The 17,067-nt window shown below is 36.9% G+C and overlaps 2 protein-coding genes across 4 annotated transcripts in view; both read right to left on the reverse strand.

Annotated features, from left to right (window-relative positions):
- LOC125873377 (vacuolar protein sorting-associated protein 27) overlaps positions 1-17,067 on the reverse strand; it is a 1,193,133-nt gene that overhangs the window by 588,905 nt on the left and 587,161 nt on the right. The window lies entirely within an intron of this gene.
- The window catches only part of LOC125873368 (uncharacterized), a 414,450-nt gene that overhangs the window by 281,391 nt on the left and 115,992 nt on the right, over positions 1-17,067 (reverse strand). The gene's annotated exons all lie outside the window — the stretch shown is intronic.

Genomic DNA, 17,067 nt, shown 5'->3' on the forward strand with positions numbered 1-17,067 from the left:
ACCGATTGAAGGTAAAATTTTTATTATTTATTGTGATGCTTCACATTCTGGTTTGGGTGCTGTGTTGATGTAGGATAAGAATGTTATAGCTTATGCCTCATGTCAATTGAAGGTACATGAGAGAAATTATCCAACACATGATTTGGAGTTGGTAGCGGTAGTGTTTGCTTTTAAGATCTGGTAGCAATACCTCTATGGTGTTAAGTGTGAAGTGTTTACTGATCATCGTAATTTGCAACATGTGTTTACTCAAAAGGATCTGAATTTGAGACAAAGAAGGTGAATAGAGTTACTCAAGGATTATGATGTGACCATTCAATACCATCCGGGCAAGGCTAATGTGGTGGCAGCCGCTTTGAGTCGAAAAACAGTGAGTATGGGTAGTTTAGCCTGCTTGAGTGTATCCAAACGACCTTTGGATAAGGAAATTTAGACCTTAAAATCTAAGCTCATACAGTTGGGCATCTCAAAAAGAGGTGGGGTGTTAGCTAGCATTAAAGCGAGGGCCACATTGATTGAGGAGATCAAGGCCAAACAATTTGAAGATGAAGATTTGGAGGAACTTAGAAAGAAGACTACAATTGGTAAGGCACAAGAGACCACTCTTGATGCGGAAGGTGTACTTAGTTTCAAAGGAAGAATTTGTGTTCCCTGAGTTGATGATTTGATTCAAAAATTGTTGATAGAGTCTCATGGGTTGCGATATTCAATTCATCTGGGTGTGACCAAGATGTATCGAGATTTGAAGCGCATTTATTGATGGCAAGGCATGAAGAAGGATATAGTAGAGTTTGTGGCCAAATGTCAGAATTGTCAACAAGTGAAGTATGAACATCAAAGGCCTGTAGGTTTGCTTCAAATAATGCCAATTCCGGAATGGAAGTGGGAAAGGATAGCCATGGATTTTGTGGTAGGTCTTCCCAAGACTTTGGGAAAGTTTGATTCTATTTGGGTAGTGGTTGATAGGTTGACTAAGTCAGCCCATTTTATTCTGGTAAGAACAGATTATAATGCTGAACAATTGGCTAAGGTGTATGTGAAAGAGAGAGTGAGGTTGCATGGGGTGCCCCTCTCTATCATCTCAGACCGTGGTACCCAATTCACATCTAAGTTTTGGAGGAAATTACATGATGAATTGGGCACCCAACTCACATTTAGTACAACCTTCCATCCACAGATTGGCGGGCAGTCAAAGAGGACTATTCAAGTGTTAGAAGTCATGTTGAGGGCATGTGTGCTTGATTTTGGAGGGCATCTGGATAATTTCATACCTTTATGTGAGTTCTCCTATAATAATAGTTATCACTCCAGCATTGATATGACACCATTTGAGGCATTATACAGGAGGGGATGTAGATCACCTATAGGATGGTTTGAGGCTGGAGATGTGAAACCTTTGGGGTTGATTTAGTGAAGGATGCTCAAGATAAGGTGAGGAGTATTCAAGCTAAGCTTTTAGCAGCCCAGAGTAGACAAAAGAAGTATGCAGATCATAAGGTAAGAGACATGGCATTTCAAACCGGTGAAAATGTTTTTCTTAAGTTATCACCCATGAAAAGGGTGATGAGATTTGACAAGAAGGGTAAGCTAAGTCCGCAATACATTGGTCCCTTTGAGGTTCTTGAATGTGTAAGACCGATAACGTATAGATTGACTTTACCTCCTAACCTAGTGGGAGTACATCCGGTATTTCATGTGTCCACATTGAAGAGATATCATTGTGATGGGGATTACATCATTAAGTAGGAATCAATTGTGTTAGACAAAGACCTCCAATATGAGGAGGAACCGATTGCAATTTTTGATCGTGATGTGAGTAAGTTAAGAACCAAGGAGATTAAGTCTGTGAAAGTTCAATGGAAGTATCATCCAGTTGAGCAAGATACTTGGAAAACCGAGAGGGACATGCGAGACAAGTATCCCTAATTGTTCGTCGATTCAGGTACTACTTCATTCCTTCCTTAGCCTATTCTTCCTAAGTTTGTCACTCGGGGACGAGTGATGGGTAATGTCACTCCCCGAGCCTACACCCCGGACGTGACTGGAACTCGAGAACCATTGCTGGCCTCAAGTGAACCCCTGTCCTGGCTTACTTACTCAACATACGACTCTATGCATATTTATAATGATCAATAACACTGTACTCACTTGAATAATAAAATACCGAGAATGCTTAAAAAGTCAAACATTCAACTTGGCCAAAATGGTAACCCAAGTTTTAGCATATGAAATGATAATGTAAAGACAACTGAACTACTAACTGTCTATGAAGCCTCTAAAACAAAGAGGGATGTCGGGACAGGACCCCCGATCATCCTAACAACTCCAAACTAGAAAGCAAATGATAAAAAAGTCCTTCATAATGCAAGGAGGTTCACCAACTGAATCATAAGACGTGCAGGCCAACTGGCATCAGTACATTGAATGTACAAGTATGCAAGTTGGAATGCTAAACACAACTTAAGCTTGAAAAAGATCTGAAAGGAACACTTACCTTGGCCTTACTCAACTACTGAATAACTTAACTCAATATGAAGCAATAAATCACATGCAATATATAGAAAGCTTGTATAAACAGTGGAAAACAACTTAGTTATTAAAGAAAAAGCAATAACAATCTCAACTTTACTCATATAATAAGGTAATATAGTTTCTGTGGGAGATTCTCTAACTGCCAACCACCACTATGAGCCTAAGTGGTGATACAGCGTATTGCCCACGCTGCCAGAACTGTCCTATACTTTGCCGTCATATAGAACACCTTAACTATGTGGATCCACTAGTGTATGCTAAAAGTTTCTCAATGAGTCATCTAAAAAGTATGATCCTTTACTACCCATGATGGCTAAATAATTTATGGAGACTTGAGTTATTATGAACTCGCATCCCCATGTTGGTGCTCAATACCACACCCAAAATATGCATCACTCATATGATTTAAATCAAAACTTCTCTCTTTGTTTGAGATAATTACTTAAAACTTTAGCTTAAAAGCTCTCTTGGAAATTGGTGTTACCCTTTCTTGTTCAAATGTGAAAGCATTTTAAACTCTTGGGAGTACTTAGTTCCCTTATAGATTTTGGAGAAATGAACTCAACGCTTTACTCTTTACTCAACTTGAAACTTATGTCTTAAAACAAAGTTAAAACATTTGTGAAAAACTTTTGAAAACTTTATAAACTTCTCTTGACTTGCTTCTTAATGTCTAGACCTGACTTTGATCCTAACTTTCCTTGAATTGGATTATGGATTCAAGGTTCATGATCTCAAGTTTATGGATGATTTCATGATGTTTAGATGTACCTTAGAGTGTTGGAATCAACTAGAAAACATAGGTACATTGATACGGAACAAGAACGAAAAGATGGAGAAGAAATGGGAAGAACTGGCGTCCCTGGCAAGCTGGATGGTACGGCTCCCCAAGGGTGAAAGTTCATAAGAACTTTGGGAGCGCGCTGGCTGGCGCGGCGCCCCACCCCTTTCCCAGGTGTTCTACGACTTTTCTCGCTCGTTTTTCAACTTTAAACCCCCTAAACTTCAATGGTTCCTTCCCCAAACACAGAATCATTTATACCCTCAATATATGATAGATTCAGACTGAAATTACACCGGAAAACATGAATCAAATTGCAAGAAACTCCAACAACACAACCCACAAGAAATTCAAACGAAACTTTCAACAATGTTCATCAAGAACTCAATTTCTAAACTTTTAAAGACTTTAATTCGCTAAATTGAATCATGGTTTGCGCATGGGTGAACTAACCCAATGCTATGTAATCTCACATACCTCGTAGGGATCACCCATTGATGAAATTCACAAACTAAACTCGACGATCTTAACGAATCTTGATTTCTCTTCTCCCTTCTCCTCTTTTCTCTTTTCTCCAAGCCCTAGCGTGAAACTTCAACTTATCTAAACTGACTAAAATATGATTTTACCCCAATTAAATCCTAAAAATGAATTAGAATAATTAGGTAAGGAAAAGAGTAAATTACCCTTCCAAAATCTAGATTGGACTTTCCTTAATCAAACAGCCCAACTTTCCAAGGGCCTAACTCACTCATACGAACTCGAAATTGCGCAACTTAGCGGCGTTGGAAATATTATTCCATGATATTTCCAACCATATATTGAAATACACCTATCTCATGCTGAGCTAGAATTTATGGCCATTTGCAGTTGACCAAAAACTCAACTAACATACTTCACAATTTTCCCAAATTTCATATACTTTCCAAAAATGATTCTTTCCCCAACTTTTAATCTTTCCTAGTTATTTCAATTTGCGAGATTTTACAATATTTCCCCTTTGGGAACATTCATCCTCGAATGAGATTACTCTTTCTAGGCTAAGGGTGTAACATCTAACATTTAGCTCAAACACCCAACAAGCAATGCAATACAACATGCACACTTATAAATTAAATAGTACTAAAAAAAGAATTAGTACCTTGGTATGGAAATTCTCCGGTTTCAAAGAGATGTGGATATCTCTTCTTCATATATTCTTCAGCTTAAAGTATCTTCCTTAACAAATTGGTTCCTCCAAAGAACTTTGACTTATACTAAATCTTTTGTCCTCAACTTGCAAACTTGGCGACCTAAAATCTGAACCAGAATCTCTTCATAGGATAGGCTATCCTTGATACCAATATCTTTAGTTGGTATGATAATTGAATGATCTCCCATGCACTTCTTCAACATGGAAACATGAAATACCGGATGAACCGCTGCTAACTCTTATGATAGCTCTAACTCATAAGTTACTTTGCCAATCCTCTTGGATATTTTGTAAGGTCCAATATACCGGGGACTAAGCTTCCCCTTCTTACTAAATCTCATAACGCCCTTTATGGGTGAAACTTTGAAATACACCCAATCATCTACTTTAAATTCTAACTCCCTTCTCCTAACATCAGTGTAGGATTTCTGACGACTCTGTGCCGTTTTCAACCTCTCTTGAATCACTTTCACCTTCTCCATAACTTGATGCACTAAATATGGTCCTATCAACCGAGCTTTACATACTTCAAACCATCCAATAGGAGATCTGCATCTTCTCCCATAAAGAGCTTCATAAGGAGTCATTTGGATGCTAAAGTAGTAAATATTATTGTCGGCAAACTCAGAGAGAGGTAGGTGATCATCCCAATTACCTTTAAAATCGATCACACATGCCCTCAACATATCCTCTAAGGTCTAAATGGTGCGCTCCGCTTGCCCCATCATTCTGAGGATGAAAAGCAGTACTCAAGTTCACTTTTGAACCCAAGCCTTTCTAAAAAGACTTCCAAAACTGTGTAGTAAATGGCGCACCTCTGTCTGAAATAATGGAGACTGGAACCCCATGAAGTCTTACCACTTCTTGAATATATAGCTTAGCATAATCTTCTGCTAAATGGGTAGTCTTCACCGGCAAAAAATGGGCTGATTTTGTCATTCTATCGACAATCACACAAATGGAATTATGTTGCCTACAAAACGTCGGTAAACCTATGATGAAATCCATATTAATCATCTCCCACTTCCATTCTGGAATTTCTATATTTTGAGCCAAACCAACCGGGCCTTTGATGCTCTACTTTAACTTGTTCGCAATTTGGACACTTAGCAACAAATTCTGCAATGCCCTTCTGCATGCTACTCCACCAATAGACTTCTCTCAAATCACGATACATCTTTGTGGAACCCGGATGAATGGAATATTTGGAGCTATGAGCTTCCTCCATGATCCTCTTTTGGAGTCCATCCACCATTGGTACACACAATCTACCTTGATATCTCAATACGCCATCTCTCCCTTGTTCGAAAGCTAATACTTTTTGCTTATGAACATTTGCCTTCAATTCAAGCAAAATAGGATCTTGGTCTTGATTCTCTTTCACTTCTGACACTAATGAAAATCCATCCCCATTCATTACCACTACTCCTCCTTTTGTGGAATCCATTAGTCGGACTCCTAAGCATGCAAGTCTACACACATCTCTTGCTAGTTCTTTCGTATCCTCCTCAAAATGGGAGGGACTACCCATAGACAACCTGCTCAAGGAATCAACAACAACATTAACCTTACCTAGATGGTAAAGAATACTCATGTCGTAATCTTTGAGTAATTCTAACAACCTCCTTTGTCTGAGATTAAGCTCTTTCATAGTAAATACATACTGAAGACTCTTGTGATTAGTGAATACATAAACATGCACACCATACAAATAATGACGCCATATCTTCAAAGCAAATACTAAGCAGCCAACTCTAAGTCACGGGTTAGGTAGTTCTTCGCATGAACTCTCAACTGTCTGGAGGCATACGCTATAACCTTGCCATTCTGCATTAACACACAACCCAAACCAACTCTAGATGCATCACAATACACCACAAAACCTTGTGTACCTTCTGGTAAGGTCAATACTGGGAAGTAGTCAACCTCTTTATCAATTCCTGAAAGCTTTTCTCACAAGCTTCAGACCATTGAAACTTCATTGTCTTCTAAGTCAACTTGGTCAAAGGGGACAAAATAAATGAGAATCCTTCTACGAACCTTCTATAATAGCCAGCCAAACCCAAGAAACTCCTAATATCAGTTGGAGATGTGGGTCTAGGCCAACTCTGCACTGCTTCTATCTTTTGTGTACAACTCTAATTCCATCACTGGAAACTATGTGGCCTAAGAATGCCACAGACTCTAGCCAAAAGTCACATTTAGAGAACTTAGCATATAACTCCTTATCTTTCAAAGTCTGAAGAAGTATTCTGAGATGGCTAGTTTGATATTCCTTATTCCACGAATAGATTAGAATGTCATCAATGAAAACAATAACAAACATATCCAAATAAGGCTTGAATACTCTATTCATAAGGTCCATGAACGCTGCGGGTGCATTGGTTAAACCAAATGACATGACCAGCAACTCATAATGACCATAAAGGGTCCGGAATGTTGTCTTGGGAATATCACACTCCCTTACTTTCAATTAATAGTAGCCAGATCTGAGGTCTATCTTAGAAAAACAAGAAGCACCCTGAAGATGATTGAAAAAATCATTAATTCTCGGAAGAGGATACTTATTCTTGATGGTAACCTTGTTCAATTGGTGGTAATATATACCCATCCTAAAGGAACCATCTGTCTTTCTCATAAATAAGACTGAAGCACCCCTGAGGTGAGACACTTGGTCTAATGAAACCCTTATCTAGCAGATCTTTCAACTATTCTTTAAGCTCTTTAAACTCTGCTGGTGCCATTCTATATGGAGGAATAGAGATAGGACGAGTATCAAGAAAAATGTCTATGCCGAAGTCTATTTCTCTCTTAGGAGGGACACCGGGTAGATCATCTGGAAAGACTTCTGGAAACTCTTTTACTATAGGAACTGACTGAATATGAGGTATCTCAACACTAGAGTCATTAACCCGGAATAAGTGATAGACACACCCCTTGGAAACTAACTTTCTTGCCTTAAGGTACAAAATAAAATGACCCTTCGGCACTGCTGAACTACTTTTCCACTCTAAGACTGGCTGATTAGAAATTTGGACCTTAACAACTCGAGTTCTACAATCAATGGAGGCATAACAGGCATGAAGCCAGTCCATACCTAGAATGATGTCAAATTCTACCATGTCTAACTCAGTTAAATCAGCCATGCTGTCTTTGTGATTGATGGAAATGACACAATCATGATATACTCGCTCAGCTATAATAGACTCCTCAACAGCTGTAGAAATATAAAAGGGTTCACATAGTTTCTTAGGAAGAACATCAAAACTATTTGCAACATAAAGGGTTACAAAAGATAAACTTGCTCTTGGGTCTAGCAAAGCATAAACATCAAAAGCAAAGACTTTGATCATACCAGTGACAACATCTGGAGAGTTCTCTTACTCTTGGAAACTAGTGATCACGTAGAGACGGTTTGCTCCTCCGCTAGTACCGAAAGTAGCTCCTCTAGGTGTATCCCTGTCTGGTGGAGCAATTGATGAAGATTGGGCTCTATTTCCCCGATTTCCACTACCTTGCCTGTTCTTTAGACACTCTTTCATGAAGTGACCCTCTTGTCCACACTTGAAGCAACCTATCTGGCCATCACGACACTTACTTGGGTGGGTTCTACCACACCTAGCACATTTATGAGCCTAGTTACCTCCTTATGCCACACTACCCTGAGACTGTGCAGGTTTAGCTCTGAAGTTCTGCGAATTTTGACTATTATACTCACCTTTGTTTCTGGGTGTAGGTGCACTAGAAGATGATGGAGCATGTCTTTTTTACTTCTATTGAAAGGATGAACTGTTCACATTACCTTTCTTCTCCCCGGACTCATTCCCTGTCTTAGCCTTCTTGTTTCTGAATTCCTCCCTATCCCTCAACTTCTCTTCCTCAACCTGCTGCACATAGACCATCAACCTTGATATGTCCATGTCCCCAATTAACATAGCTGCCCTGCCCTCTTTGCTTGATATATAGGATAACCCAGCAACAAACAGACTCATTCTACTCCTCATGTCCACAACCATCTCCGGAGCATAACGGGATAGTTGGGTGAACTTCAACCTACACTCATGAACACTCAAATAATCCTTCTTAAGTGTGAGGAATTCTCGTACCTTAGCCTCTTTCAGTTCTCGGGGAAAGAAACGCCCCAAGAAAGCCTCCTCGAAACATGCCCAACTCACAGGTGGTGCATCATCAGCTCTACCCCCCTTCTACTGGTCAAACCAAGTCCTAGCAAAATTCTTCAGTTGATATGCAGTCAGTTCAACTCGCACAGTATCGACAACATGCATAACATCAAATACCTTTTTCAGCTCTTCCATAAATTTCTCTGGATCCTCAGTGGTGCTCGAACCAGTGAAGCTTGGAGGATTCATCCTCAAGAACTCTCGGATCCTTGAAGTATCAATCACTTCCTTTCTAGCTCCTCTTTGTTGCCCAACCTAATTAGTCACAGCTTGGCTCAACATCCGGATAGCCTTACGGAACTCAGCATTGGTAACCTCTCCTTGGGTTGCACCTCAGGTGCATTGGGTACCCCTTGCTCTTCAACATTACGTCTAGCAGGACGACCTTTGACAGCTCTTTGTAAAGGCATGATTATCTAAAAACATGTGCAAGCACGAATTAGAATGAAACTTTTTAGAGATTAAACTCTAACGCACAAAATGAGTATGAAAGAAGTGAGAATATTTCCTAAGTGTCACAACCTCCTAATTATAGATGTGGCGTGCTTCACACCGATAACTAGGAATCTACTGACACGGCTTCATAGACTCCCTAGGACTCTTGAACTCTGGGCTCTGATACTAAATTTATCATGCCCCGAGCCTACACCCCGGACGTGACTGGCACTCGAGAACCATTGATGTCCTCAAGCGAACCCTTGTCCTGATTTACTTACTCATTGGAAGACTCTATGCATATTTATAATGATCAATAACACTTTACTCACTTGAATAATAAAATACTGAGAGTGCTTAAAAAGTCAGACATTCAACGTGGCCAAAATGGCAACTCAAGCCTTAATATATGAAATGATAATGTAAAGATAACTGAACTACTAACTATCTATGAAGCCTCTAAAACAAAGAGGGATGTCGACACAGGACCCCCGATTATCCTAACAACTGAAAACTAGAAAGCAAATGATAAAAGAGTCCTCCGGAATGCAAGGAGGCTCACCAACTAACTCTGAGTGCTAAACCTGATCAACGAGGCGCTAGATGCTAATCCTGGTTACCTGTGTCTGCATCATAAGACGATGCAGGCCAACTGACATTAGTACATTGAATGTACGAGTATGCAAGTTGGAATGCTAAACACATCTTAAGCTTGAAAAGGATTTGAAAGGAACACTTACCTTGGTTTTACTCAACTCCTAAGTAACTTAACTCAATATTAAACAATAAATTACGTGCAATATATAGAAAGCTTGTAAAAACAGTGGAAAACAGCTTAGTTCGTTTAAGAAAAAACAATAACAAATTCAACTTTACTCATATAATAAGGTAATATAGTTTATGCGGGAGATTCTCTAACCGACAACCATCACTATAAGCCTAAGTGGTGATACATCGTCTTACACATGCTGCCAAAACTTTCCTATACTTTGTCGTCATATAGAGCGCCTTAACTAAGTGGATCTACTAGTGTATGCTAAAAGTATCTCAAGGAGTCCTCTAAAAAGTATGATCCTTTACTACCCATGATAGCTACATAGTTTATAGACACTTGAGTTAATATGAACTCGCATTCCCATATCGGTGCTCAATACTACTCCCAAAATATACTTAGCTCATATGATTCAAATCAAAACCTTTTTCTTTGTTCGAGATAATAACTCAAAACTTTAGCTTAAAAACTCTCTTGGAAATTGGTGTTACCCTTTCTTGTTCAAATGTGAAAGCATTTTAAACTCTTGGGAGTACTTAGTTCCCTTATAGATTTTGGAGAAATGAACTCAACGCTTTACTCTTTACTCAACTTGAAACTTAAGTCTTAAACCAAAGTTAAAATGTTGTGAAAAACTTTTGAAAACTTTATAAACCTCTCTTGACTTGCTTCTTAACTTCTAGACTTGACTTTGATCTTAACTTTCGTTGGATTGGATTATGGATTCAAGGTTCATGATCTCATATTTATGGATGATTTCATGATGTTTAGATGTATCTTAGAGTGTTGGAATCAACTAGAAAACATAGGTACATTGCTAAGGAACAAGTACAAAAAGGTGGAGAAGAAATGGGAAGAACTGGTGTCCTTGGCGCTCTGAGAGGCGCGGGGCGCCAACCCTTGAAGTTCAGAACCAGACCTGGGGCACGCTAGCTGGCGCGGCGCCCCAAGGGTGAAATTTCAGAAGAACTTTTGGGGTCCGCTCACTGGCGCGATGCCCCACCCTTTTCCCCAGGTGTTCTACGACTTTTCTTGCTCGTTTTTCAACTCTAAACCCTCTAAACTTCAATGGTTCCTTCCCCAAACACTTAGAATTATTTATACCTTCAATATATGATAGATTCAAACAAAAATTACACCCGGAAACATGAATCAAATCACAAGAAACTTCAACAATACAACCCATTAGAAATTCAAACGAAACTTTCAACAATTTTCATCAAGAACTCAATTTCTAAACTTTCAAAGGTTTAAATTCGCTGAATTGAATAATGGGTTGCCCATGGGTGAACTAACGCAACGCTATGTGATCTCACATAACTCGTAGGGATCACCCCTTGATGAAATCCACAAGCTAAACTCGACGATCTTGATGAATCTTGATTTCTCTTCTCCCTTATCCTCTTTTCTCTTTTCTCCAAGACCTAGCGTGAAATTTCAACTTTTCTAAACTGACTAAAATCTGATTTTACCCCAATTAACTCCTAAAAATGAATTAGAATAATTAGGTAAGGAAAAGACTAAATTACCCTTCCAAAATCCGGATTAGACTTTTCTTAATCAAACATCCCAACTTCCAATGGGCCTAAATCACTCATACGAACTCGGAATCGTGCAAACTCAGCGGTGTTGGAAAGATTATTCCAAGATATTTCCAACCATATCTGGATATACACCTAAGTCATGCTGAGCTAGGAGTTATGACTGTTTGAAGTTGACCAAACACTCAATTAACATACTTCACAATTTTCCAGACTTTCATATACTTTCCAAAAATGATTCTTTCCCCAACTTTTAACTCTTTCCTAGTTATTTCAATTTGCGAGATTCTCAGGTTAATTGTTATCTATTATAGCGACTGGGTTCCGTCGTTATAAAAAGCCAGCGGGGAAAAATTTTGGGCCGAAAAACTTTTTCGTAGTAACTTGGAATTTCCCAACCTAGTCCAGATTTGGACAAAATTAGAGTCATTAAGGTGTAGGGAAATCTGGTAGAATCGGGTGACTGATTTATGAATTTGATTAGATGAGTAGTTAGATAAGTCGTTAAGAAATTCGTACGACTTTACTGAATTGAATTCGGGTGAGTAGAGCTCCCAAAATCGATCTTAGTGTGAACGGTATTTTCTGAGCGTCGTTGGTTAAATGTGTGTAGTGAAATGGGGGTCTTGGAATTATTAAAATAGCTCACTATTTCGTGCAAGCCGCTTTGGCAGTGGTTTTGGTTGCTATGTTGGGGCCACTGTAGCGGGGTGAGGGCCGTTGTGGCGGGCCAGACGCGACTTAAGGTCGTAAATAAATCCCAAAAATATTTTATTCTACAATATTCAACTTTGAGAGCTAGGACACGACCCCATACGAGTTCTTGATCATTTTTCACCATTCTTGAGGCTAAAGGTAAGATTTTAACTCCTCGAATCCATTTTTTGATCCGTAGAACATAATAGAATGGGTAATTATCGATGGGAGAGGGTTTTGAATAGGAAACCATGGTGGAAAAAACCCTATTTTGGATATTTGGGATCATGGGTATGATCTAGGGTTGTTAGAATTGTTAGTAATCCTAGTAATTAGTGATTGTTTATTGATTACCGTGTTATTATGATTGTTGTAGACCAAGAACAAGCGGAACGAATCCGGAAAGGGAAGGATCACATTTCTTAGAGTTTCAAGCTTGTTTCGAGGTAAGTGATGGTTGTGATTCTATGAGTGTGTGATGTATGTTTGTTCTTGCTTTATTATGATACATGTATGTATATGTATGTATATGAATGTTGCATTATTGATCACACTTTTTGTAAATGAGATATATGAATGATGATTGCCATGAAATCATGACTTAAATGTATGATCTTGAGAATATACTTGTGATTGTGATTGTGGCTTGTTGAATGTATCGGTTGCCACGTTTCGACATAACTAACTTGGATCGGTTGCCACGTTCTGGCATAATTATGGGATCGGTTGCCATGTTCCAGCATAATTATTGGATCGGATATCACATTTCGATATGCTAACTATTTGGGTTTGGGTTCCATGAGAGGACCAATGACTTGTCATAATTGTATATCTTGAGAAATGTGAAGTTGTTCGTTGTTCATAAATGTTGATAATATTGTGTATGTTCGATATATGCATGTGTTTGTAATGTTGTATTGACTTTCTTATGTTACACTTATTGGGAGAGCCGCGTCATCCACCAGTACACTGTGGTTGTGTACTGATACTGCACTTGCACTTATTTTTGTTGAATACAGGGCATCTTCCGGTGGCAATCGACAAACCTCCCTTAGTAGAGCAACGATCGTTCGAATTCAAGGGTGAGCCAATTCTTCCAGGCTGCAATGGGTTCTGATGTGAGGCTAAAAATACATATTTTTAATCATTATTTCCTCACATTTATTATTTATATTTGTCCTTTTTGAGCATGAATTTTATGGATTGTACTAAATTGTGTATTTTATGTGTAGGATTAAATTGGTGAAAATATGAAGAAGTTTGGAGCAAAAACGAATTAAAGATGTTAAGTTGAAGAAGGAAATCAAACAGACAGCGTAATGGATTAAATTTAGTAAAATAAATAATTATACATATGAGGCCAATGTGAACGAATTGCCAATTCAAATTGAATTTGGCTCGCTGCTGCCACGTGTCTATAGCTAACCGCCCCTCTGCCGCCAACAATTTGAAGAAATCCAGCGAGCAATTGGAAATCCAATTTAATTGGGTTTTGTTTTCCTAATTTGTCTTGAACTTAATTATTTTATTTAGGATTTCTATGTCTATAAATAGGGCATGAAAAATTATTCTTTAAGAAAGTGAAGAACCAAGATACAAGACACAATATAAATTTTCTTCTAGCTTAGGAACTTTGGAAGAGCCGCCGTGGAGGCCGGAGAATTGTGGTTTATTCTTTCTTCTCCTTTATTATTTATTTGTATTCGTGATTAATAAAAGATAGTTTAGCTATTGTTCTTAACTCTTTTATGATTAGCACAAGCATATTTATTTTAATAAATTTTGATTGTGTTTTTGAGATAATGAGTAGCTAAATTTCATAACTAGGGTTGTGGAAACTATAAGAGATTAACAAAGTATGAATAATAACTAAGAAATTCTTGAATAGTGTTGAAGCATGCATTGATAATTCTTTCGTTTAAAAGTCTTTTTAGCGGTTGCAAACGTTAGAACTCTCCTTGTTGCTACTTGCCGGACCAAAGAGGTAATCAACAAGAAAAGAATTATCAACATAAATTTAGTGTGATACTATCTAATAGGCTAGTGTCGATTGGTGCGAAGTAATAACTAAGCCAAACATCGATTATGATGTCTAATATGAGGTAAAGGTAAGGGTTAGTAAATTATACACACGTAGCCGGACCAATGTGCGGGGTGCAATTCTCTAGATGCCGGACCAAGGATTTAGAGATACCTAACTTATCACTTTGCATGTGATACACTAGAAAATGATTACTATTATTAGGATTACTGCGTTATGAGCTTATGGGGAACATATTCCTAGTTACTTTTAATAATCTGAATATAAATAAATACTTAGTTCAAAGCTATCTTTTTATTATTTTTTAAATTTTATTTCAAATTAAATCCCCCCATTGTTATATAACGACTATCGAGTTAAATATTTGCTATTGACAATATTCTTCCATATTCTCTGTGGGATCGACCTCGACTCATAGTTGGGTAAATATATTGCATACAATCGTTTATATTTCTTTTGAAGAGGTATATTTGAACGTTATCAGGTTCTCTTTCGTGTATGTGCACCATTTCGGACTTAGACTTTTCTAGTTAGTTGATTAGTTCATTACATGGGGTTGTATCCCTTCTTGTTTAGACTTGTTGGACTTTAGATATTTTGGTACATTGACTTTCAGGTTCTAGGTGTTACTTCTGCATTTGTTTAGTTGATAGACTTTTGTTTGGAGTTTATGGGAATTCCCTATTTCATTCTTTAGTATTTAACTTGTTTCGTATCCTTAAATGCTTAGTTTTTGGTTTGAGTTGTAGTAGTGGTTCTCCCACCAAAGGGTTAGTATGGGTGCCAATCACGACGGTCTGGGTCGTGACACAATCCTTCAATGTGAAAAGGTCTCCGCTTTTAATATATTTTATAATACAAATAAATATGGTATGAAATATTTGTAGGATTTGGCCTAAATTTTTTGGTATTAGTCCTTATCCAATTTTTTTGAGATAACCAATAAATCGTACCAATGGTCCATAAAGTTGCTTAACATAATATAGTATGAAATATAGAATATGTATTAAATTGGGTGTTAAGCAAAGGGTAGTATGAACAGGTTCTTATTATGCCTTATTGGAAAGTCACAGCCCTTTAGAAAAGTCACAACTTTTTGGAAAAGTCATAATCCTTCGGAAAAGCCACAAATCTTTGGAAACCTAACAACCCCTTGGATAAAGTCACAAGTCTTTGAAAAAGTCGCAAATATTTGAAAATGTCACAATTCTTCAATGTGAAAATGTGTCTTCTTTTAATATATTTTATATTATAATATAAATAAATCTATAATATGTTTTAAATTGGGTGTTCTAAGAAGAAGAATAATAGAAAACTTAGAAAATTCAAAGTTTTAAAATGTGAGGGAACCCTCTATTTATAGCCAATAAAGGTAGTATGAACATGTGCTTATAGTGCCTTATCAGAAAAGGCACAACCCTTAAGAAAAGTCAGAGTCCTTCAGAAAGGTCACAACTCATCCAAAAAGTCACACCTCTTTAGAAAAGTCACAACCTTTCAGAAAAGTCACAACCCTTTGGAATAGTCACAACCCTTCTGAACAATCACAACTCTTCTGAAAAGTCGCAACCCTTTGAAAAGATCACAACTCATCAGAGAAATGACAACTTTTTAAAAAAGTCACAACTCCTTGAATAAGTCTCAACCTCAATGTGAAAAGGTGCATGGTTTTTATATATTTTATAATATAATATAAATTATTCTAATATAATATCAAATATGAAATATATACTAATTGAATTTTTTTATTTGGAGGTATTATACTAATTTAACATTCACGTAATGAAGTTCATACTTTTAGAGTAATATATATATATATATATAGATTATATATAGAGAGAGAGAGCGAGAGAGAGAGTGAGTGAGTGAGAGAGAGATAGATAGATAGATAGATAGATAAATAGATAGATAGATAGATAGATATAAATAGGTAGATATATGTTATCGCGTATTTTTAACATATTTTTTCTTATCCTTTCATATTCTTTATTGAGAAATGTTTTAATGTTTCAATTACTACTTTTCTATTCTTCATTAATGGTTAATACATGAAAAAGTTTGAGACTCTCAACTATTATAACAACTACTACTTGTGTTACCTTTCTTGATTCTCCTAATTACTTAGAATTGTTTTTATTTCCTATATTTTTTCCAAACTGGTGCCCTCAAAAATAAACATGTGACTTTGTTTGTTCATAATTCTTTAGTTGTTCTTTCTTTTTGGTAAAAAATAATGTATTTTAAAATATTTTCAATTTTTTTAAATATGAATAAAGAAGATTTTAAAAACTTAATGAGATATTTTATAATTTACTACCTCTAGAATAACCAAGGAACACACATTTTAGAATACAATAGGCTAATATCTTTTACACGATAAATTTATTATGACATATTTAGGAATGTTTATGGACAATGATGTGGAAGCGCAAGGAAAACTAGCTGCTGGCTAAAGAATGAATAATATACCATCAACTCTAGTATTTTATACTTTGCATGGACATGTACAAAACAATAGAGAAAGTAAAAAATCATTCAATATTTAGAAGACAATTATATCAAAGAACAAAATTATAATTGAAAATATGTAGAAGATAAAATTCATTAAAGAGTAAAAATATTACAATCATTCAAGTTCTTAATATATGTGATATTACTAAATTTCTAATATTCAGATATTAGAATATGATCATTCATAATATTAATGAGGTCATGGATTACTGCGCGAAGCACAGATAAGCTATCTAATCTATGTAACATATATATATATATATAACTAGTGAACTTGTTCGCGCTTTGCACGGTCACAAAAATCTTATTAAATTTAAGATTTAATTTTTGTTGAGATTCAAATTTGAAAGTAATCAAAAAAATATTTTATGAAATTTAAGGTATT

The sequence above is a fragment of the Solanum stenotomum genome, chromosome 8 (assembly GCF_019186545.1).
Source record: "Solanum stenotomum isolate F172 chromosome 8, ASM1918654v1, whole genome shotgun sequence".
Classification (NCBI taxonomy): domain Eukaryota; kingdom Viridiplantae; phylum Streptophyta; class Magnoliopsida; order Solanales; family Solanaceae; genus Solanum; species Solanum stenotomum.